Source organism: Protopterus annectens, chromosome 9.part0, assembly GCF_019279795.1.
Source record: "Protopterus annectens isolate FY-2018-M chromosome 9.part0, PAN1.0, whole genome shotgun sequence".
Taxonomy (NCBI): domain Eukaryota; kingdom Metazoa; phylum Chordata; order Ceratodontiformes; family Protopteridae; genus Protopterus; species Protopterus annectens.
Window position 1 is genome coordinate 804,194,532 of NC_056743.1, and position 24,390 is coordinate 804,218,921.

At 43.5% G+C, this 24,390-nt stretch overlaps 1 protein-coding gene across 2 annotated transcripts in view; it reads left to right on the top strand.

Moving 5' to 3' along the window:
- POU6F1 (POU class 6 homeobox 1) overlaps nucleotides 1-24,390 on the top strand; it is a 438,794-nt gene that overhangs the window by 42,085 nt on the left and 372,319 nt on the right. The window lies entirely within an intron of this gene.

Below are 24,390 nucleotides of genomic sequence, written 5' to 3' on the forward strand. Positions count from 1 at the left end.
GGGGGTAAAACAACTTCCTGTTTTAATAAAATAGTTGTTGTTAACACTTTCTTGATCAGGAAAGCTATTTTAAAGGTAGGAGTTTGTGTTTTAGTAAACTTTCTCAAAACTGTATTGTACATTTAAACGTGAGCCCTCTTTTAAGGTACATCAAATATTTTTATGTGGAGAGGTTGTGTTTATTTTACTTTTGGGAGCTGACTGTGTGTTTTAAAATGCTTTTTACTGTGTTTTCTGTGAAAAAAGTGATTTTAAAGACTTCAAATTTTTACCGTCTCTTGCTGCTCATTTTCACTGGGAAAGAGGCACGATTTTCGGCTTGACCATGTAACAAACTACCAGTCCTATCATCTATCCTTCTAGCCACAAAAAAAAAAAAAAAGGTTAAGTAAACAACCTTTGCCACCACAGTAGGCTAGCAATTTTTCTCAACCACAGGTGGGTGACTGCTGTGGCCATTAGCTGTAACTCAGAACACTTATCTTTTAGCCTAGATCTATCTGGTGTAGCACCTATAGCCACTTTGGACCGGCAGTTTAGCTATGCCCTCTGCAGTTGTTGGGGTCCCCTCAGTGAGCAAGGGAGAGCCACTCTTGTCAGTCTTGGGACAGAGAACAGGGAAGGCATCCCTGTTTTTTGTCAGAATGTTGTGTCCATCCCTGGGGAAGCTGCTGCTGCCACTAATAACACAGTTGGCCCCATTTTCATACCAAAAAGAAACAGAAAACTAAAAATGCATCTACTCTTCAAATTTCCTTAAACAGGAGTAGTTTACTGGGTCTGGCTCAGGGTTTAATGCAGGCTGTTGATCCTTCTTATAAAATAGTTTCTGGTAAAAGAGGAATGCCTTTTTTCCTGAAGAGATTCAAGATTCTGAATCTGGACAGGAATATGAAGGGGCAGATACAGGATATTCCCCTCAGATTTCTGATTCAGACTCTGAGGAAAGCTCAGTTTCTGACCCCTGTGGGGCTTATCTCTGTCTGAGACTATTTCCAGAATGTTAGTGTTTTCAGTGGGAGAACACTGAGGTTTCTCAGTTCCTCAGGCAACGTTATGAGCTGTTAACAAAGAATTTCCAGAACCTTCACCCATTCCTTCAGATCTGTCAGCTTGGGGCGATTTTGTGTTGCTGCCTGTAATTTTCCTGATAGTGAGACAGCTGCTCTTAAAAAGGCAACTAGGAAGTATAAGGTTTCCCACTCTTAAGTTTTTATACACTCTCTTACCAAACCTGACCCAGCAGCTCTAGCTTTAGTTAATCCTTCTGCTGCTAGACATTTAGATAATTCCAATCTTACTGTTTCTGATAAGAATGGGAAGATTATTGATAAATATGGGGAAAAAGTGTATGCTTCTGTAAGTTTGATTTTCAGAATTTTGTCAGGTTCCTATGTTGAGTTTTTTCCCCCAACTAAGTGTGAAAGTATGAGAAATGTTTTGTCTGCAGTTTCTTCTTATAGTTACATAGGTGTTTATTAGGCTAATGACCACAAGGGCCTTTTTAAGCCAAGCCTTGCATCCCAAATCTTTTACAAGTTCTGGTATCCTTGATAAGTGCAAGCAGGGCCTTGGAAGATGAAACCTTTACAAGCAGTGGCCTGGGAGACAAACCATTTATTGGTTGGTTGTGTCCATTAGAGACATAGGTGTAAAACCAGGTATGCATTTCCTGTTGTCTATCAAATTGTCCAAGTTACACTTGAATTGGGTTAGAGAGGAATTCTGCTTCACATGGATGGATGGTTTCTCGAAGGATACTATTATGCATTTCTTGACATTTAGTTTTAGTTTGTGGCTCTGACATCAGTTATTTGTCTGTGTCATCCCTTCCTGGAGAACATTTGTTTTGGTGGGGGATTTTATGACTTCTCCTAATTTGCAATCATCTACAAGTTTTGTCAGTCAGAGGCCAATGACATTGGCCTTGATTTCAGAGAAGTAAATGCCAAAAAAGAGCAGTCTCAGGACCGATCCCTGAGGGACTTCACTTGTGACTGGCCTCTTTGTACAGGTGGACTCACCATTTCTATCCTGTCTTTGAGCCAGTTGGCTATCCACCGGGGTCACATAACGGTTTATACCTCAACAATGCCTGAGTGGGATATTGTGTTGGATGCTGTGGCTAGGTCAAGGTAGGCAGTGTGAACCATTTTGCAGTCATTCATTGCTTTGGTGACCTTTTCAAAGAAGTTCATTAGGTTAAGTAGGCATGACCTGTCCTTGACCAAACCAAATTGGGTTGGGTCCAGTGTCTGGAGGGTTCCTATGTCATTATTATTTCCATGGCTTTGCATATGAGACTAGTGATCTTATGGGTCTATAGTTTCAAGGGTCTCTAGATGACCCACCCTTATGCAGAGGGATGATAGGTCATGTTTCATGCTATTTTAGAAGGCATCCTGGGATATTGTCTGGGCCCATTGATGCAGTATTCTTGACCTTAGAGCATTATGGTCCTGTTCCCTAGTGACAGCAGGGTAAGTTATATTTGATGGTATGTCCTGAGGGACGGTTAAGGAGAGAGAGGGGTAAAGTTAGTGATGACTTGGCCAGTAGGTTTGCTGTATCTTCTGGCTCAGTATTATAGGTTCATAGGTGTTTACTAGGCTAACAAACAACCACAAGGGCCTTTTTAAGCCTAGCCATGCATCCCAAATCTCTGATAAGTTCTGATTCCCTTGATAAGTGAAAGTATGGGCCTGGGAGATGACCCATTTACAGGTTACCTGTGTCTATTAGAGACATAGGTGCCAAACCAGGGATGAATTTCCGGTTTCCCATCCAATTGTCCAAGTTGCACTTGAATTGGGTTAGGGAAGAACTTTGCTTCACATGGATGGGGAGCCTGTTCCATAGACGGGGTGGTCTCTGGGATACATATATATCTCTCCAGCAGGTCCTGTTTATATCACAGGCAAGGTTTAAGTCTTTAGAATGGTTAATTCTTGTGCTGTTTGTTTTGTGGATATGCAGGAGGTTCATCAGAGTGGGGTCTGACAATGCCCTGTATGCTAGGCATAGATCTCCCCTCAAAAGCCTGTAGGAGACTGAATACAGGGATAGGGCCTTGAGGCAGTCTGCATAGGACATATTACTTACTCCCTGTATTGTTTTAGTGAGGAACCTCTTTAGATGTTCTAATTGTTGGATATACCTGGTTAGGTACATACCAAAGGGGGCATTGTACTCAATGATAGGTCTGATGAATGCCGAATACAGTGGAACTATGACTTCCTTGGACTTGGATGCCATACCTTTGTTTATAAGTTGCACAGCATAGAATGATTTCCTCACCACTGTAGACACGTGATGATCAAAGGCTAGATTACTATCTATGTTTGTCCTAAGTCCCTGACTACAGGATCAACTCTAAGGGGTGTGTTGTCAGTATGATAGTTACCAGGGATGGATGACTTCCCAAAGGATACTATTATGCATTTCTTGGCATTTAGATTTAGTCCATGGCTCTGACACCAGTGGTTTGTCTGTCCTCCTGGAGAACATTTGTGTCAGTGTGAGCTTCAATGACAGCTCCTAATCTGCAATCATCTGCAAATTTGTCAGCCAAAGACCACTGACATTAGCCTTGACTTCTGAGAAGTGAATGCCAAAACGGAGTGGTCCAGGGACTAATCCCTAAGGGACTCCACTTGTGACTAGCCTCTTTATAGAGGTAGGCTCCCCAATTCTAACTTCCTGGGTCCTGTCTGTGAGCCAATTGTCTATCCACTGGGTGACATACAGGTTTGTACCTACCCTCCTGAGTTTGTCAACAATGCTTGAGTGGGGTATTTTGTCAAATGCCTTGGCCAGGTCAAGGTAGGCAGTGTGAACGATTTTGCCCTCATCCATTGCTTTGGTGACCTTCTCAAAGAAGTCTACCAGGTTGAGTAGACATGATCTGCCCTTGACGAAAACAAACTGAGTTGGGTCCATTGTCTGGAGGTTCATAGGTTCATACTAGGCTATCTGCTTGAGGGCATTTATAAGCCTAGCCCATAGTTTTGTGGCTTAAGCCACCCCTTTTGTATGGGGAACTATACCCATTATTTTGCTGTGCCTCTGTCTAGCAGTGACACTGAGGTAATCCCTGGAGTATATCTGCGATCTCCCATCCATTGGTCAAGATTTCTCTTGAACAAGGCCAGCGAGGTGCTCTGCCTCACATATACCGGGATTTTGTTCCACAGCATAGGGAGTCTTTGGGTGATGAATCTATCCCTCCAGCACGTCCTATTAATAGCCGTGTCGAGGTTTAAGTCTCCCGACCTTGTGGCTCTGACGGATCTAGATTCTTTGAGGTGAAGCATATTCATCAACTCTGGGTTTGACATGGCCTTGTATGTCAGGCAAAGGTCACCTCTGAGCACGCGGTAAGCGACTGAATAGAGCTGGAGTTCTTTCAGTCGGGCAGCATAGGACAGATTTTTGAGACCCTTTATCCTTTTGGTGAGGAACTTTTGTGGCCTCTCTAGCTGCTGCAAGTGTCGGGTCAGATACATTCCGAATGGGGCATTGTACTCAATCATTGGTCTGATGAGTGATGAGTATAGGGAGACTATGACCTCCCTTGATCTAGATGTGAATCCCTTCATGATGAGGTGGGCAATGTAGAAGGTCTTCCTAACTACTTTAGCTACATGGGTGTCGAATGACAGGCTACTGTCAACCTGGGTCCCCAGGTCCCTGATAACTTCTTCTGTGCTCAGAGGATTACCACCTATATGGTAGCTAGGGGTAACCTTGTTTTTCCCGAAGGGTATGACTATGCATTTTTTGGCATTTAACTTTAAGCCATGGCTCTGGCACCAGTCATCCGTTTCTGTGAGACCCTTCTGAAGGATATCTGTGTCAGATGTGTTTTCGACTACGGCCCAGTTTGCAGTCATCTGCAAACTTTGTCAGCCATAACCCTCCTGTGTTTGCTTGTACTTGGAAAAGTAGATGCCAAACAAGAGTGGGCCCAGGACTGAGCCCTGTGGGACACCACTTGTGACAGGCTTTGAGTCTGACATGGCGCCAGCAACTCTGACCCTGTGGGTTCTGTCACTCAGCCAGTTTGCAACCCATCTTGTGATGTATGGGTTAACATTTAAGCTGATGAGTTTTTCAATGATACCCGAGTGGGGTATTGTATCAAGGCCTTCGCCAGATCGAGGTAGGCTGTATGGACTGCCTTTCCTCATCAATGGCTTTGGTGACTGTTTCAAAAAGTCAACCAAGTTTAAAAGGCATGATCTGCCTTTGACAAAGCCAAACTGGGTTGGATCCAAAGTCTGCAAATTCCTATGACTTTATTTATGAGGTCCATTATGATCCTCTCCATAGCTTTGCAGATAAGGCTTGTCAAGCTAATGGGCGGTAATTTCCAGGGTCTGTGGAGGCACCGCCTTTGTGAAGTGGGACCACAGTCGCAGTGCGCCACTCCCTGGGTACGTATCCAGAGGTGAGACTATGATTAAACAGCTGTCCTAGCTGTGGGTTTAATTCCTCGTTGAGTTCGTGGAGCACACAGCCTGGGACACCATCAGGTCCCATGGATGCTGTGTTTTTTGCTTTGGAGAGAGCAGTTCTCACTTGGGCATTTGAGATGTTTGGGGGGCTGCAACCATTTGGTATAGATATCTCTCCTTTTGGGGGGGAGGGGGGGGAGAAGTTTGCACTGAACCTGGCAGCCAGTATGTTGGCAATGTCTGTAGGATCAGTAATCTTCACATCATTTTGAACTAGTTCTGAGCATATCTGGGAGTTTCCTCCCATGTTTCTAACATGGCTAAAGAAGGCCTTATGATTGTCCTTTGAGTCTTTAGCTATTTTTCTCTCAAAATTTGCTTTGGATGATTTTATGAGAGCTCTTAGTTTTTTACTTATAGTGATCAAGGGTGTCTTACCTTTTAAGGATTTTGCTCTATCTTGTAGTAGCTTCCTCCTTTTGTTGTAGAGTTTGTTTATGGCTGGGGTCCACCAGACTGGACGCTTGCCCTTGGTACAAAGAGTCTTTGTTTTGCTTGGGATTGCCTTATCCATGCAGTGCTGCAGGTGCTGGTAGAAGGCATTTGTAAGTGATTCAGTGGCTTGAGTACTGTTTTCCGGGGGCCTTAAAGGAGACCACACTAGTCTTTAGAAGTGTGAAGTCGGCTTTCGAGAAGTTTTTTACTGTGGTCTTTTTTATTTCAGGTGGGGTGGGATGAGGACCTCCAGCAAGATTAGTTTGTGATCTGATCTCACCAGTGAGGGGTATACTTCCGGTGTTGAACATTGTGCTCCCATGTTCGTGATGATGAGATCAAGTATGTTTTCTCCTCTTGTGGGGATGGTGACTAGTTGTTCCATGGCATTTGAGTTTATGAATTCCAGGAACTTTTGGGCTAGGGTGTTTGGGCTTGAGTAGTGTTCCCAGTCTATATTAGGGTAATTGAAGTCACCTAGTATGATGGTGTTTGGAGATACATTTATCCCCTCCAGTGTTTTCAGGAAAGCCATGTGAGGTTCCTGAGTTTGTGAGGGTGGCCTGTAACATGCTACAATTTGCAGAGCAGTCTTGCCTATGGTTAATTGCACCTGGATGGTCTCCGATGCATCGTGCGTTGCCACCAGTCTTGAGGTGTGGGTGTCCTTGATGAATATGGATACCCCCCCTCCTTTCTTGGTATTGTCCGGATTTTGGGGCCGGAACGCATGGTATGAGGTAAAACCTGTTAGTGCTGGGGTGCTCTCAGGAGCCTTGAACCAGGTTTCTGTCACAGCACAGACATCGATGTTCTCCATACTGAGAAGGGCCTCGAGTGCGTGCATTTTGAGATTTAGACTTCTGGCATTGAGCAGCATTACCCTTAGTTTTTTCCTTTTTGTGTTCTAGGGTGGTAGGTTTAGAATTTGAGCCTTGCCTAAAAAGGCACTATGGGGTGGCAAGAGCCTTTGCCAATATCCGAATCCCAGGGTGACAGATGCAAGCCGCCCTTAAGCAGCGTGGCTTGTCCAGCATGTCATCCCAGGCAGACAGACATTGGATCCCCTTTGAATGACACCAGAGTTTAAGCCAATTGTTAAAGCTGATCATCTTATCTCTGTATTGTGGCATCATTCTTGGTGAAGGTAGGATACTGCTCAAGGTCAGGGTCATACCTGCCTGGGCTACATAATCAGAGAGCTCCTCAATGTCTCTTTTCATGTAGTCCAAGGAGGTACGTCTCAGGTCGTTTACACCAGCGTGGACAATGACTGAGTCGTATTTGTACCTGCTGTTGAGAGACCTGAGTGCTTGCGTTATGTGGCGGATTCTAGCGCCCGACAGGCAGCTTACTGTAACTCTCTCCTTACTCAGTCTGGTGAGTGGGACGTCAGTGTGTCTGACTATGGAGTCACCAATGACTAGTGTGTCTGGCATTGTGTTTGGACTTAAGGGCTGTGACTGTTTGACACTCTGACTGTGAGGTCTATGTGTTGCAGGTGTTGTGTTCTGAGGTGGTGGTTGTTTGGGTGTCTGCTTTGGTGGCCTCTGCTGTTTTGGTAGATTTCTGATCAGAGCCTCCGAGTATGTCTTTGTGTGTTTATGTGTATGATTTGAGGTTGTCATGGTACTATGTGAGACTGGGTCTATAGTGTGTGTGGTAACCTTCTCCTCCTGTCTGGTCTTGCCAGTCCTAAGTTGAGAGAGCTCAGCCTCCAGTTTGGCCGTATAGTTGCATCTCTCGCATGTATTTGTGTTTTGTGGGAGGAGGAGAGGGTTGTCTGTGTACATGAGGCAATTGTAACATTGCCTCAATATTCCCAGGTTCACCAGCTGAGCAGGAGAGGATACTAGCAACTGATCCCTCGACATGCTAGAAGGAATAGACAAAAAAACTTTAAAAAGAGATTCCGGGGGATGTGGGTGTCGAAGAAATTGGGTTTCGCCTTTTTGGGGTACTATCTATAACAAGAGTGCTGTATCTCGGTGATAAGTACTGTAGGAGCAAGTGCTAGGTTTGACAGATACAGAATAGGCTACTCGGAGTCAGGTAGAGATGATCTTTTTAGTTATAGGATATGCTGATTAGATCAGTAGTATAGTTCGAGGAAGGTAGTTTTAAGGGAAAATTTGAAGAGTGGACTTTAGGTAGCCCTAATAGTTTAAATCTGCTTAACCGGCGCTGCCCTAGTGTGCAACGGTAGCAGCTCAGCTAAACAGCAAACGCAAGCGTTTAGCGTTTTATATCAGGGGGCTGAAAGAAGCTAGGAACTGGCCCAAAACGACCAATAAACTACAAGTTGCTGGCTGAAACCTCACAAAACTGGACCAACAGGCAGCTCAATGCTTCCCACTCCCACTGGTAAGCAAGGGAACTTCCTCTCTTCCAAATTAGGTAAAGGATCAGTAACAGGAACTGCAAACAAAGCCCAGGGATCAGCAAGCTCTGAAACTGGACTATTCTAGCTCAGTAAGGCGGGAAAACAAGAGATATATTTTTTTTTTTTTCAGAAAACAAGCAGAAACAGATACAGTAAACACTTATAAATGCTATAAATCGCTATCACAGCCTACACAAACAATTTGCAACAGTTACAGATTTTAAAAGTAACAAACTGAGAAACAAGTGCAATAACAGAATAAATGCAGAATAAACAATAACAATGTATCAGCAAGCAGGCGAAATACAGTTGCTAGATAAATAGAAGTGGAAAGCCACAAAAAATATACTTAAATCAGGTAAAGTCGCTTTTTTAGCTCTCTGAAGCTTGGATTACTCTGCTGGCCACCACGAGGATCTGTGCTGAGTAGGTACAAGCTAAAAAACGCGCGTTTATCATCCATAGCATTCTATACAAGACTAGTGAAACTTATGGGTCTGTAGTTTTCAGGGTCTGTAGATGGCCCACCTTTGTGCAGTGGGATGACTGTTGCCTTTCTCTATTCATGAGGCAAGAAGCCTGTTTGGAGACTACAGTTAAATAGTAATTCCAGAGGCTCTGATAGGTCATATTTCATGCTATTTAGAAGGCATCCTGGGATATTGTCTGGGCCTGTTGAAGTGTTCTTGCTCTTAGAGAGAGCAATAAGGACCTGTTCCCTAGTGATAGTAAAGGGAGTTATATTTGTTGATATTTCTGAGGGAAGATTGAGGGGGAGAGAGGAGTAAAGTTGGAGCTGAATTTATCAGGTAGGAGGTTTGCTCTTTCTTCTGGGTCAATATAGGTGGCTCCATTTAGAACTGTGTATTGCCTTTGAGGTTGCGGACATAGCTGAAGAATGCTTTGTGGGTGTCCTTGGCCTGGGAAGCCAAACTTGCCTCAGATTTGGCTTTGGTAGACATTATTTGTTCTCTGAGTTTTTCATTTAGTTTGAGTGCTTTTATCTTGCACCTCCTAATTTTTGCCATGATTTTCTTCCTCCTGTTATATAGCTGATAGATTTTATGATTCCACCAGGGTGGCTTGTTTTTTGAGTTAGTTCAGTACTTCTTCCTGATTGGTACAGCTGCCTCTATGCAGCTATTAACAACATGCTTGTACAGGGTTTCTGTGAAGAATTCTGCATAGGCAGAAGTGTTCACAGGGTTTATTGGGGCTTGAAATTTTGCCAGGTTCTCACTTAATAGCAGGAGGTTAGCCTTAGAATAGTTACGGAGTATTCCAGGTTTGGCTGGGGGTCCAGGTTTTATTTTTACTTCAAAGGAAACCATTTTGTGGTCTGACCTTACCAGGGAAGGCATTACAGTAGGGGGTGTGCAGCAGTCTCCCATATTAGTGAGAACTAGATCCAGTTTGGTTGCACCCCTGGTTGGTGTATTGACTGTCTGGCCCAGGGAGTTTGTGTTTACAAAATCCAGGAATCTCTGTGCCTGTGCGTTTGGTGTCGTATAGGATCCCCAGTTAATAGTGGAGTAATTAAAGTCACCCATGAATATGGCATTGGGTTGTATGGTTAGTGTTTCTAATAAGTTTAAATACATGGTATGGGTTTCCTGGGTCATAGAGGGGGGCCTGTAGCTTGCAAGGAAGTGATATTGAATTTTACCTATGGTGACTTGAACATGGAGCAACTCAAGTGCATTGTCCTGTTTGACCAGCCTTGGAAGTATATATATTTTTGATGTAAATAGAGACACCTCCACCCCCATTAACAATGAGCTGTGCACACAATTGTGTATTGCCTTTGAGGCTGCAGACATGGCTAAAGAACGCCTTGTGGTTGTCCTTGGCCTTGGAGGCAAAATTCATCTCAAATTTGGCTTTGGTTGACTTTATTTGTCCTCTGAGTTTTTGTTTAGTTTTAGAGTGATTTTATCCTGCTGGGTGCTGCAACTCCTAATTTTTGCCATATTTTATTTCTTTCTGTCATATAGCATGTTGATGATGTGATTCAACCAGGGTGGATTTTTTTTTTTTTTGAGTTCTGTACTACTTCCTGGTGGGTACTGCTGCCTCTATACAGGTATTGACAGGCTTGTATAGGGTTTCTGTGAACAGTTCTGCATAGGCAGCAGTTTTCACAAGGTTTATGGTGGTCTGAAATTTTGCCAGGTTTATCAATTAATAGTAAGAAGTTAGCCTCAGAGTAATATATTCCAGGTTTTATGTTTACTTCAAAGGAAACCATTTTGTGGACAGAACTTACCAGAGAAGACATTAAACTAGGGGGTGTGCAGCACTTTCCCATATTAGTGAGGATCAGAACCAGTATGTTTGCACCTCTGGTTGGTCTGTTGACATTCTGGTCCAGAGAGTTTGTGTTTACAAAATCCAGGAATCTTTGTGCCTGTACTTTTGGTGTTGTATACGATTCCCAGTTAATAGCATGGTAATTAAAGTTGCTCATGAATATGGTACTGGGTCGGATGGTGAATGTTATAAGTTTAAATATGTGCTATGGGTTTCCTGGGTCATAGACTGGGTCCTATAGCTTGCAAGGAAGTGCTATGGTGTTTTACCTATGGTGACATGAACATGGAGAAGCTCAAATGCATTGTCCTGTTTGACCAGCTTGGAGGTATATTTCTTTTTGATGTAAATTGAGACATCTCCATCTTTAGTCCCTGTCTTTGTGGTAGCTGATCTAAATATGTGGAAGGCATCATAGCCCTGTATTGCCAGTTTGTTCTCTGCGGCTTTTAACCATATTTCGGTGACCGCACAGATATCGGTATTCTATAGGGTGAAGAGAGCTTGTAAGGAGTAGAGTTTCAAGTTTAGACTCTTAGCATTGAGCAGTAACACCTTTAGATTTTATTGGTTTTGATTTGCTATGTCAGAAGTAATTTCAGTTTGGCATTGTGTAAAAGAGGCACTGTGGGGGAATGACAATGTCTTAGCTAATATTCAAAAGCTTAGAGGGGAGAGGTGCAGACCATCCCTGGGACAGCAGGGTGGTCTGTTGACCATCTTCCATGCTGGATGAATTATTGTACCCCCTTAGAATGACACCAGAAACTAAGCCAATTATTAAAGTCAGTCATCTCTGTTTGTAATGTAGCATCATCCTTGGAGAAGGTAAAAATGCTGCTCAATGCTAGGCTGATACCAGCCTGGAACGCATATTCCAAGAGCTCCTTGATGTCTCTCTTCATATAGTCTAGGGAGGTACAAGGTAATTTATTCCCACATGGACTATGACTGAGTCATACTGGTACTTGTGGTCCAGTGACCTTAGTGTGTGCGTAATGTGGCAGACCCTGGCCCTTGATAAGCAACCGTGACTGACTTTTTCTCCTTACTCAGCCTGGTGAGAGGACATCAGTGTGTCTCACAATGGAGTCTCCAGTGACTAGAATATTGGATTGTGTGGTGGCTTGCCTTATGGGCTTAGAAGTAGAGTCTCCATGAGATGTAGCTGTATGTGTTGATGTGGGTGTTGTTTTGAAAGAGTGCATTCAGGGCTGCTGAAGGTATTTGTGTGTACTTTGTCTTGAATGTTACATAAGTGCCTCAGCATATGTGCTTCCATATGTCTGCTTTGGATTATGTGTGATGGGTGCAGCGTGTATACTACTGACAACCTGATTGACTTTAGAAATGATTTTTTTTTTTGTAATGAAGGGCTTTGCCTCCAGTGACATTGTGTAAATACATCTTTCACACACCATATCGGTTTTGTTTGACAATTAACTGGTTGTCTGTAAACATATCCACCATGCTGGTAACGGAGATAGTGGGAAAGTTCATATCCATGGAAACGGACATTTTTATTGATTAGAAGGTTGGAGTGAGAAATTTAAACTAATGTCATGAATATCTGGTTTGCAACTGTGGCAGCAGTGTTTGTCAATGCAAACTAGTTGTCCTGTGTGCAACTAGGTATTTGTGAAACTTCAAGTGTGCTTTTACAGGAAAAATGTCAACTCAGGATGTCCTCGTCTGTACTGGGCACTGCCAAACACGTTGGGTGAAACTAAAAAGTAGACCCCGATGATTTATGGATGAAGTATTTAGGGAGATATTCTCAGTTTAGGTTAGATAGCAGCAAATCAAACAGTACTTACTGAAAAGAAAGAATTAACTTGCCAAGAATGATAAAAAGAGGGGATTTGCCTGAATGGCTACTGCCTGGCTGCAACTGCTGCTGGTCTCACCACAACTTCAATGCTGCTGGGATACAATGGTCTTTTGTTTCTTCTCTCACCAGAAGCAAAACAGAAGCACCAGTCCCAAAATGAGAAGCAGGCCACAAGCTCTTTGGTGATCAACAGTCTTGTCTCAGAAGGTGAAAGGGTCTGTAGGGTTGTTGTAGCCTTTTCCTGGTAGATGCCTTGAATAGCAACTAGACCAATTAGGAAGGTCAAACACTCAGTGCCCAATCAGAAACAACCAGGAATCAATTCATTCTGCTTCTTCTCTCACCAGGAGCAAAACAAAAGCACTAGTCCCAAGTTGACTACTGAGAGGGAGAATGTACGCTCTCCAGTAATTGGTGGTCTTGGAGTAGATGTAGATTTTAAAGGTTAGATGGAAAAAATGTGTAAATATTCTAAGAGGTGCAGTGTGCACTAAACAGTTAGATATGAAAGAGGGGGATCTTGAGGTTTAGTTATCCAAGTGAAGAGGCACCAATTCTTAAGGAGCAAGATAGATTGGAAGGGGGTGGGGACTTTGCATTCTTGTTCTATGGAATATGGTGGGATGGCCAATACATTTAAATAGCTGAATGGGAGTGATTTCACAAAGTGATAATTTTTGTGCTTACAATAGCCAATGAAAAAGGAGAGGGAAGGTAATATGTGATCAAATTAACATAGGGCAGACAACTAGAAAAGACAGTTGAGTTTAAAAACACGACAGCACCCAAGTATTGGTGGTGGATGGGGATAACCTAATTTTTGTGTGACTCACAAGAGATGCAGCTTGGTCTCTTTTCTAGTTTAAATATGCAATTAAAAATAGAATACAAGTAAAATACAGTGTAAAGAAAATAAATAATGTGAAGTTGTTCAGTCTCGCCGTTCATTCATCACTGATGGGTTCGGAGCCGATCCTCGGCTCCAACACTGCCGACTAGCAAGCTCAAAGTTCTCCAGTAGCTCAAGACCCCACCCCTTATCCCATGATGCACTGCTGGAATTACTTCAGATCTAGTTTGCCGTGGCACGGATCTCTTGGTTTCCAGCTTGGCTCGAGACTATTGGGAGTTTTTCAACTTTCAGCAAGTTATATTTTCAATTTTTTATATACTATTGTTTTATTCATAGTAGCAGATATACTAGTTAGTAAATAGTACTTTTTTCTGTGTTGTTACCCCATTCCACAGTATTTCTATCTTGCCTTCGGCCTTTTGGCCTTAGGATTAGTCAGTAATCCCCTTTGGGACTATCATTTTGGATCTCTAATTACTGTTTGTAGTTATTAGTTGTTAGTGCCCCTTTTTGGGCTGTGTGTATGTATATGTGAGTTACTTAGTTTAAAACAGCTCTTAGTTAATCAGTGTGCTTGAGTTGTGTAATGTCTGAAGACAAGGACAAGCATCCAAAGTCAGGGTTTAAAAAGTGCCCAGACTGTGGACAGAAAATGTCAGACACAGATGCTCATGTGCAGTGTGTTTACTTCTTGGGTGAGGTACATCTGCAAGAGTCTTGCAGCATATGTCATTCCTTTTCCACAAGAGTGTTAGCTGAAAGGAAGAGGAAGTTGATTAATAGGGGTATCATTAAACAACCCTTTTCTGAGGCATTGTCTGACCAGGATGGAGCCAGTAAATCATCCAAATCTTCTAAGTCTTCCACTGATTCTAGATCCAAGAAAGGAAAGAGGTCAGAAATTGTGGTGACTTCGGCTCCACTGCCTTTGGAGCCGACAGTCTGCTCTTTTCTGAAACGGGACATGGCCTTGGAACCGGTTACTGAAAAACCTCCTTCCATATTGCTCCATTTGGCTCCATCTGTCCACTGTTCCAGGTCCTCTGTCAGCTTATCTGATCTGGATATGGACTGGCTGGTTCAGAAACTCTTGAAGGCACTAGGCCTAGTTAAATTGCTGTCGACTCAGACACAACTGTCAGAGCCAAAGACCACTACCCTTGAATTGTCTGCTCCTCCTCTGAGCCATATCGGACCTTCGGAGCCGGAGGAGGCTGACCTGATGATCGCAGATCCCTTGGAGCCAACACCTGCTCCAGTGTCATCGGCTCCATCTGCTCGGCCGTTCTCTGCGCCGACCGGGGACTCTAGGAGCCGACACTCTCCAGTCGGGTCCGGGGAGGATAGTCCCACCGATTTGTCGGTGCCGACTCTTCCTCTCGGGGCCTCTGCTCGGGTGTGCTCGGCTCCTTCCTCGGGCTCGGAGCCCATGGCTTCGGTGCGGGAGGAGATCGCGGCTCCATCGGAGCCATCGACTCCTTCTCTTCGGAGCAGAGGTGCTTTCGATGCCATGAGGCGAGTGTTGTCTCCCAAGACTTCCTCATCTCAAGGTCTGGCCTCTTCTTCCCCTAAAGTGCCTGTGTCTGTTTCTGTTTCCTCCGGTCCTCCAAAGCGTAGAGACCCAGAGCCTCAGGTAGCCCCACAGGGCGCTCCCTGCTCTTCTGAGACCTCTCCAGAAGTTCCCCCTGAAGAGGTTCCCAGGAAGAGATTATGCAAGAGGAGGCATTTGGACTCCCCCCAGGAGTCTATCACATCGGACACCGACCTGGATGAATCAGAAGGGTCCCCCAGATCCCCCTCTGAGGACATCTCCTTTGAGGCGATTCTTGAAATCCTTAGGCAGAGGGGTGATTGGCAGTCCAAGAGTCCTACTGAGGACGAGTCGGTTCTCCTGAAGGCGTTTGGGTCTCAACCTTCCACCTCTTGGGTATCTCCGCCCTACGATGAGCTTACGGATCTGGTCTCTTGTAGGGCATGGGAGTCTCCAGAATTTATGGAACCTGTTCCTCGGAGGCCTAATAAGTTTATTTCAGCCCCTGTGGATAAGTCCTTTTTGACCAAGGGAGTCCCTGTTGATGCCATGGTGGTGGCGGCAGCCACCAAAAAGGAAATGTCTGAGACTTCCTCATCTATCCATCCTCCTAATAGAGAATCTAGGATCATGGATAGATATGGGAAATGTGCTACCAAAAGAAGAAGCACCACAGTGTATCCAACTGCCCAAATAAATCCTGCAAGCACGATGAGTTAACGTACTGTTTGTTACAAAAAACAAAAAAATCACATAAAACGCTTTTCGTCAGGCCACATAGCCCAACTTCTTCAGATAATTATACAACATAGGCCATACACTATATAGGAAGTGAAAAGGAAGTGAAAAGTCAGCTGGTTCCTAAATCAGCAGGAATCAGCTGCTCTTAAAGTGGCAACTGCCTTCATTCATTACCTTAAATATATAGCTGAAACAGTTCTCATCTAACACATTGTTTTAAAGCAATATTTTAAAATAATAGATAGTGTAAAAAATCAGTGTAAAACATCTAAAACCAATAATGATCTATTATGAAATATAATGCAATTAAAATTAACAGTGTATGTATGTATTTATATTTTTGTTTTATGTTTGAGTATAATAAACCTTAAAAGCATATAAAAACATGTAAGTGAAAAACAGCAAAACCTGACTTAAGAAGCTGAAAGTCAAATACACTCTAAGACAGTAGTATGCATAGACCATTTTAAACACAGCATGATAGTCAACTCCTAACCAAATTTTTAAGTTGTAGAATGCACTTAATTGAATACATTTCGTTAATTAATGCCCGGAGGGTAACATGCAAAGGTACGTAATTGCCAAGTCCATTCTAATTTCTCTAAGAGCATTAATTGTATTCAAATAAGTGCATTCTACAACTTAAAAATTTGGTTAGGAGTTGACTATTGTGCTGTGTTTAAAATGGTCTATGCATACTACTGTCTTAGAGTGTATTTGACTTTCAGCTTCTTAAGTCAGGTTTTGCTGTTTTTCACTTACATGTTTTTACATGCTTTTAAGGTTTATTATACTCAAACATAAAACAAAAAGTATAAATACATACATACACTGTTAATTTTAATTGCATTATATTACATAATAGATAATTATTGGTTTTAGATGTTTTACACTGATTTTTTACACTATTTATTTATTATTTTAAAATATTGCTTTAAAACAATGTGTTAGATGAGAACTGTTTCAGCTATATATTTTAGGTAATGAATGAAGGTGGTTGCCACTTTAAGAGCAGCTGATTCAGGAACCAGCTGACTTTTCACTTCCTTTTCACTTCCTATTTAGTGTATGGCCGATGTTGTATAATTATCTATAGAAGTTGGGCTATGTGGCCTGATGAAAAGCGCTTTATGTGATTTTTTGTTTTTTGTAATAAACAGTACGTTAACTCATCGTGCTTGCAGGATTTATTTGGGCAGTTGGATACACTGTGGTGCTTCTTCCTTTGGTAGTACGGATCCAGTTTGTGTTTGTGTCTTAGCTTCATTAGATATGGGAAACGCATGTTCAGTTCAGCGACTTTCTCACTCAGATCACTGAACTACTCGACACATTTTACCAGACTGCAGAGAGATCTCCTTAAAGAGTTGGGAGATACTCTTCAGGGTGCTGTAGCTTTGAGTGTATCCAATAAGATTGCCACTCAGCTCTCTACCCTCAATTCGATAGTCAACTCGTCCATGAGTCTCGTATCATACGCAGCTGATGGTTCGAGTAGAGCCGCAGGTACAGGAATCGCTCTCCGTAGGCATGCCTGGATGCGACTCTGTTCCTTCACGGAACCCTTCAAGTCTTCGTTTACTAATACCCCATTTGACGGCTCATCCTTGTTTGGGCCAAAGGTGAAGGAGACTTTAACCAGGTGTGAGCAAGAAGGAAAGTCTCTGTCTGCCATCGGAGTCCATTTTTCCACCCCCACTCGACCCTTTCCCAAAGGTCAGAGGGGAGGAAAGATGTGGTTCCAGAAAGCCCAAGGAGCCTTTCAAGACACACGTGGAGAGTCCCCCTCCAGAGGCAGAAGAGGGGGTTTCAATGGAAGGCGCCACCCTCACGGCAGAGGGGGTCCGCAACACCAGGGTGACAGAGATCACTTCTCTGGTCAATCCTATCAGCGCTCCTGAAGGGAGGCCCGGCTGTCCTACTCTGGAGGCAGTCGAGGGTCTCTTATCTTTGTACCCCAAAGCCTGGCTAAATATAACAAACGACAGTTGGGTACGAAGTATCATTTCCAGACGGTATTTCATACCATTCTCCACCAGGCCTTTTCCCATCAAAAAAGTCCCAGTCGTTCCACCTAGTCATTTGGGACAAGCAGCAATAAAGGTATGCCGATTGCTAGAAAAAAGTCATCCAGCCAGTCCCAGCAGACCAGACAGAATTCGGAACTTACTCAAGGTTCTTTTTGGTTCCAAGGAAAACGGGACTGGAGACCCATTTTGGATCTCAGCAGACTCAACCAATTTGTGAGAAAAGAAAAGTTCCGAATGGTCACGCTACAGTCCATACTCCCCTTGTTGGGAAAGGACAACTGGATGTGCTCGATCGATCTCAAGGATGCGTACTACCACATAAAGATGGCCAGACCATCCAGAGATCACCTGCGTTTCCGGCTGGGAGCCAATCATTATCAATTCCGAGCCCTGCCCTTTGGTCTCACTACAGCCCCCCCAGAGTGTTCAACAAGTGCATGGCAATAGTCACGGCTCACCTGAGTCGTCTAGGATTCCAGGTGTTTCCGTATCTAGACGATTGGCTCCTTACCTCCACCACCAGGCATCAGCTTCTTCAAGCGAGAGAGGCTACTTTGACACACTGCAATCAGCTAGGCATTACAGTCAACTTCGAAAAGTCTGCCTTGTTGCCATCGCAGCATATCGTTTTTATAGGGACAGAACTAGACACGTTAACCACCACTCTCTGCCTTCCGCCAGAAAGAATCTCTATTCTTCGCCAATACATCATGTCCCTAATATCAAAGAACAAAGCACCAGCAGCGGAGGTATTGAAAGCTCTAGGATTGATGGCGGCAGCTATTCTAGCAATCCCCTTAGCAAGGATGCATATGAAAATCCTTCAATGACTTCTATTCACGCAATGGTCTTACCAAGAACTTCCAGTGAGTCACATGATCCTGATAAAAAATTCCTGCAAGAAGGATCTTCAGTGGTGGTTGATGTCTGTTCATGTCACAATAGGACATCCTTTCATGCTTCCCCCTCCTGTTGCCACTGTGACCACGGACGCTTCTTTGATAGGGTGGGGGGGGGGGCTATTTCAGGGAAAGACTGCCCAAGGCACATGGACAGATCAAGAATCACATCTGCATATCAATGTCCTGGAGATGAGAGCAGTACTTCTAGCGCTGCAATACTTTCAGGACTCTCTTCCTCTAGGGACAATTGCAATACAGACAGCATGTCTGTGGTCTGGTATTTGAACAAATAAGGCAGGACCAAGTCTTATCCCCTTTGCCGAGAAGCCCTCAGAGTATGGCAGTGGGCACTGTCGTCCCAGCTCTTTCTGTTGGCAGTGCACCCGGGCAAATCCAACGTAATAGCGGACAGACTGAGCAGAGCAATCTTATTGCCCCACGAATGGTCCCTCAAACAAGAGATTGCGGACAGAATCTTCCTCAAATGGGGCCAGTCTTCCTGCGACCTCTTCGCCAGTCACATCAACAACAAATGCAGAAGCCATTTTGCCCTAATTCCTACGCCAGGTCACTCCCCGAGGGATGCTCTGGTCCACGATTGGCCCCTGGGTCTCCTCTATGCATTTCCACCAATTCCCCTGATTTCCACATTCTTACAGAAAGCAAAGTCGCTGGGACGGACAATCATCCTCATAGCCCCTCATTGGCCTCAGCAGATTTGATTCCCGTTTCTTTATCATCATATTCTGGAAGATCCATGGATCCTGGACCCAGTTCTGGACTTGTTGACACATCCGTCAGGGAATCTTCACCCGTCATTGCAAACACTGAAGCTAACCGCTTGGCTGCTCCAATTCCCCGCATAGCCAGGCTCTGTAATCTTTCCCATGACACTAGTCAGATTTTGTTGGCTTCCCACAAACCTTCCACCAGAAAATTGTATCGTAGTAAGTGGAAGAGATTTTCCATTTGGGCTTCTTCCCGCAACATTGACCCTTATCAAGCGCCATTGTCTTCTATCTTACAATTCTTGACATAAATCTTCAACAAAGGAGCAGTGGCAGCTACGGTACGAGTACAATTAGCTGCTATATCTAATTTCCATCTAGGAATTGATGGTTTGAATATTATGGCTCACCAATTGTGTAAAGCTTTTCTAAAAGGTTCCTTTCACATAAGGCCTCCAGTGAAGACACCTTATTCCTCCTGGAATTTGAATTTTATGTTATCTCGTATCATTCTTCCTCCTTTTGAGCCTGCATCATCTTGTGAACTAAAATTCTTGTCATAGAAAACTATCTTCTTAGTAGCCATCACTTCAGCCCGTAGAGTGTCAGAGCTCCAAGCCCTTTCCATCAAGCCCCCTTACATGGTCTTCAATACTGACAGAGTATCTCTCAGAACTAATCCATCCTTTCTGCCCAAAGTATGTTCTGAGGTTAACATTAATCAAGTCATTGAATTACCCATTTTCTTCCCTAATCTACCAACAAATTGGAATATATGTTGCATAAACTCGATGTTCATAGACAACTTAGATTTTATTTGGACAGAACCAAAGACATTAGGAAATCAGATCAGCTCTTTGTGTCCTTTTCTGAGACCAGGAAAGGTAAACCAGTTACTAAAACAACCCTGTCTAAGTGGCTGTCGGATTGCATCACCTATACATATGCTTCTCATAATATGCCACTGTCTAGTAAGGTAAAGGCTCATTCAACCATAGCAGTTTCTACCTCGTCAGCTTTTCAAGCCAAATTACCTTTGGATAACATCTGTGCAGCAGCCACCTGGTCTAAACCTCACACTTTTATAACCCATTACAAAGTGGATAAGGCCTCCAGGGACAGGGCTTCATTTGGTTCTACGGTTCAGAAGAGTGTACTTCCGTGAGCCACCCAAGATCAGGGTGCTAGGGACGCTACTCATCAGTGATGAATGAATGGCGAGATTGAACTACTTCACATAAAGAAGTTATGTACTCACCATAACGTTCCCATCATGGGATAAGGGGTGGGGTCTTGAGCTACTGGAGAACTTTGAGCTTGCTAGTCGGCCGTGTCAGAGCCGAGGATCAGCTCCGAACCCATCAGTGATGAATGAAGGCGAGATGGAACTACTTACATGGAACGTTATGGTGAGTACATAACTTCTTTATATACAAAATAGAAAAAGGCAGTGAAGCAATTCAAAATACAAGAAAGCAAAAACTAACCTTTCCCTCACAGCAAGCTGTGACAGAGTCTGAGTGAGCTTTTATGCAAGGAAAATCTGCTTTAAATAATTTAGTTTCTTCTGTTGTACGAGTTAGTGTTCACTGTTTAAAGTGTGTGTTCATAGGTAAGTACTAGGCTAGCTGCCCTTGTGGACCACTTTAAGCCTAGCCAGTCTTTCTTAGTAAGAATTAAACCCTGTACTACTTGTGCGGTAAATATCTAAAAAATTATGCCGACCCTCAGCTGTACTTCAAGGGCTTTGGGCACTGGTACTATGTTGGAGGTTTGTCTGGTTGCATTCTCAAAAACTCCCAGATATTAAAATGTGATTTTAAATTCTCATTTGGGTAGAGATTTAGTTTTTGCCCCCCTCTGCTGCAAAAGTGATAAAAAGTCTGATGAGTGGGGGTAAATTGATTCAGGGAATCTCTTAAGATTTTTCAGCTGTCCTTTTCCAAAGTTTCTAAGGGATTCTCTAACTCCTTATCCTGTTTTAGCAAAAAACAAAATACAGTCTAAACAAAATGCAGGTAAATGGAAGTTTAAGTAGAGATAGCAAGGGGATTCCAAAAAGAATGGAACTACTAAAAACGAAGGGACTGTCCAACAAGTCAGAATGACTATTTAAAGACCTTGTCCTCCCCTCCCACCCTGGCAGTCCCTTTTCCCTTCCAGAATGTCTGAGTCTCCACCTCTCTCTTTCTAATCATCTCTCCCCCTTATTCAGCTACCTGGAAAACCAATGTTTTAAGTTGTTGGCGCAGGGTACATTGGAGGAATCATCCCTGCCTGAGAGTCAGCCATCTTCTAAGAAGAAGAAGATTCTGCTGCCATACCACCTCTCTGGACGTCTCTCTCGAGGCTGGTGAAAATCTGGAGGATTGCACAGTTTGTCAGATTCCTCTGCCATGACCGCTTTGGAGGCCAACATGAGTCGTCTTCTTGCATGTTCATGGAGGCTCTACAGTTGTCCGTTTCTGATGTTCAGTGGGAACTACGGCTCAATCTGCGGAACACCCCTTCATCCCTCAGATATATTTTGTTAGGGAGAAGATTCCTGCTACAATAATTGAGTGTTGGCAGGGGTCCAACCCTCCTAAAATCTTTAGGGCAGACGTCCCTTTAAAAAAGAAGCAGAAGACAAAGCATATTTCCCCTGCTCCTAAGGATTTAGCATGAGTGGCAGGATTTTACACAAGGGTTATTCAGTCTTCATATGCCTTTGAAGTCCTGTCAGGGAGTCTATGTTCCTGCACCCCCACTTGGTCTTCTACTACTCTTAAGAGGCCCAGGGAGCAGGAATCTTCTAATGAGGATTTGGACTCTGATGAAGAGTCTTTGGCCTATTCCTCCCAGATTCCCTCTCCATTGGATTGTGGTTTGGAGGAGGAGGTCTCTATAGATTCTGCTTTTGAAGAGATTTCCTTTAGGGAAACTATTTCATAAATGATGGATTTTTTTAAGTGGGACTGCACCCAGGCTTGTGATACCCAGAAAAGGTATTATAAACTATTCCAAATTGAGTCTCCTAAGCCCTCTGTTGTTCCTCATGTTCTTGCTGCTTGGTTGGACACATTTTCAGCAGCTTTTCAGGATCGCTTCCCAACCCCCGCTGCTAAGAAACCTGATAGGTTTTATAAGCTGCATGATAATTGCAAAAGTGTCCCTCTGCCGACCCCTGTGTTATTTCTGTTTCTTTTAATAAGCCTTGCAAGCTTTTACCTTTTACTAAACTGCTTCCCTCTGATAAAGACAGCAGAAGAATGAAAAGGTTGGGTAAAAGTGTGCACTGCTGCTACTCTGGCCTTTAGTGCTGTGAATTACCAGACCCATATGACCAAGTATGTTTTAGACCTTCTCGCTAAGGCGTTTCAAGTTATTTCAGACCTTCCTGATTCTGAGAGGAAGGCTTCGGCCCTCTTTGTGGAGTCCTCTTCTCAAGTTCCATTAAATGTAGTTATGATGCAGCTGATGTCTCTTCTAGGGCTTCTGCCTTTGGTTCTGTGTTAAGGTGCTATTCTTGGCTTTGCCTTCAGCTTCTGCCTGATTATATTAAAGTTAAATCGATGGATGCTCCTCTTGACAATAAAAACTTGTTTGGTTCTGCAGCTGCTGAACTTGGGTCTCTTCAGGAAAAAGGTAAGGCTTTGCAAGAATTAAAAAAATATTTTTGTTTCCCCTGTTCCCAAATTTCAGGGGAATTGTCCTACCAAGTCTACCTTTGTACATAGTCTCACCCTCCTCCCAAAGGTAAAAAGGGTTCCTTCTACTAAGTCTACTCAGACTCCTACAACTCCGAAGCCTCATTGTCTGGCTGTCTTCTTCCCTCCTTTCTAAGCCAAATTCCTCTTATCTCTTCATCTTTCCCTATCCCTACACAATTGGTTAAGGATCACTCAGGATTCTTGGATTGTATCAATCATTCGTAAGGGGTATTATATAGTTTGGAAATCCCTTCTTCCTTTTTCTGGGCATTTTTCAACCTCTTTAGGAACAGCTACCTTTTTTTCCGGATGTTCTTCTGAGCTTTTTGTCTCAAGGCACCATCCAAGTAGTTTCAAAAGGGGGAAGGGGTTTTATTTCAGAATGTTTCTGGTTCTTAGAAAAGAAGACCCCTGGAGACCTAATCTGGATCTTTTCCGGCTCAACATCTTTTTAAAGGTTCCTTCCCTTCAAATGTTATCCCTTCAAACATTGTTTCCTCCTCTTCTTCTACCTCAGGTTTTCCTAGTTTCTCTGGAACTCAAGGAAGCCTATCTCTGTATTCTTAATCATCCCCATTTCAGGAAATTTTTAAGTTTCTCTGTTTTTTCCTTGCATTTTCAGTTCTTTTGCTTTGCACTTAGGCCTCTCTACTGCCCTAAGGGTCTTCACCATAGCTTTCGTCATGTGATTGCTTTTTGCAGGATGAGGGAAATACAGATTTCTCCTTAACTGAATGATTTGCTCATTTTAAGCTTCCTCTCCAGAGGCTTTGCTTCAGCATCTTCACTGTGTTATTTGCCTCCTGCAAAGCTTAGGGTTTACAGTGAATTTCCAAAAATCTTTTCTGACTCCCATCTCAGAGGATCATGTTTTTCTCAGGTGCAAGCTGTAGACAATTCCTATGCTGGCAACCCTGCCACCTCCAAGGTTTTAACTCTGATTGCATTTTTTTCAATCCCTTCTTCCTCTGGTCTCAATTACAGCCAAGGATTTTCTAAGGGCTGTGTGGTACATGGCTTCCACCATTCCTATGCTTCCTGTTACCAGACTTCATATGACAAAGCTACAGCGGTTTCTAAAGTCAGTCTGGCTTCACCATTCTCATCTTCCCTGCCTCAAGCCAGAGCTTCATTGTTGGATTTGTAAACTGTCCCTCAGCCCAAGGCTTTGTTTTCAGCCCCCAATCCCCACTCAGTAACTCTTTTCGGATGCCTTAGATGTGGGGTGAGGAGCTTCTTTCGGTCCTTTAAAACTTCAGGGCCTTTGGTCCCTTCATCAAAAGAAGGACCATATCAACATTAAAGAGATGAAAGCTGTTCTGGTTCTTCAGTCCCTCCATTCCCTATTCTCTAGCCCTTCAGAATCTTTACAGACACCACTGTGATGTGATACATCAAAAAGCAATGGGGGGGGGGTCTTTTACCTCTTGTACAGACT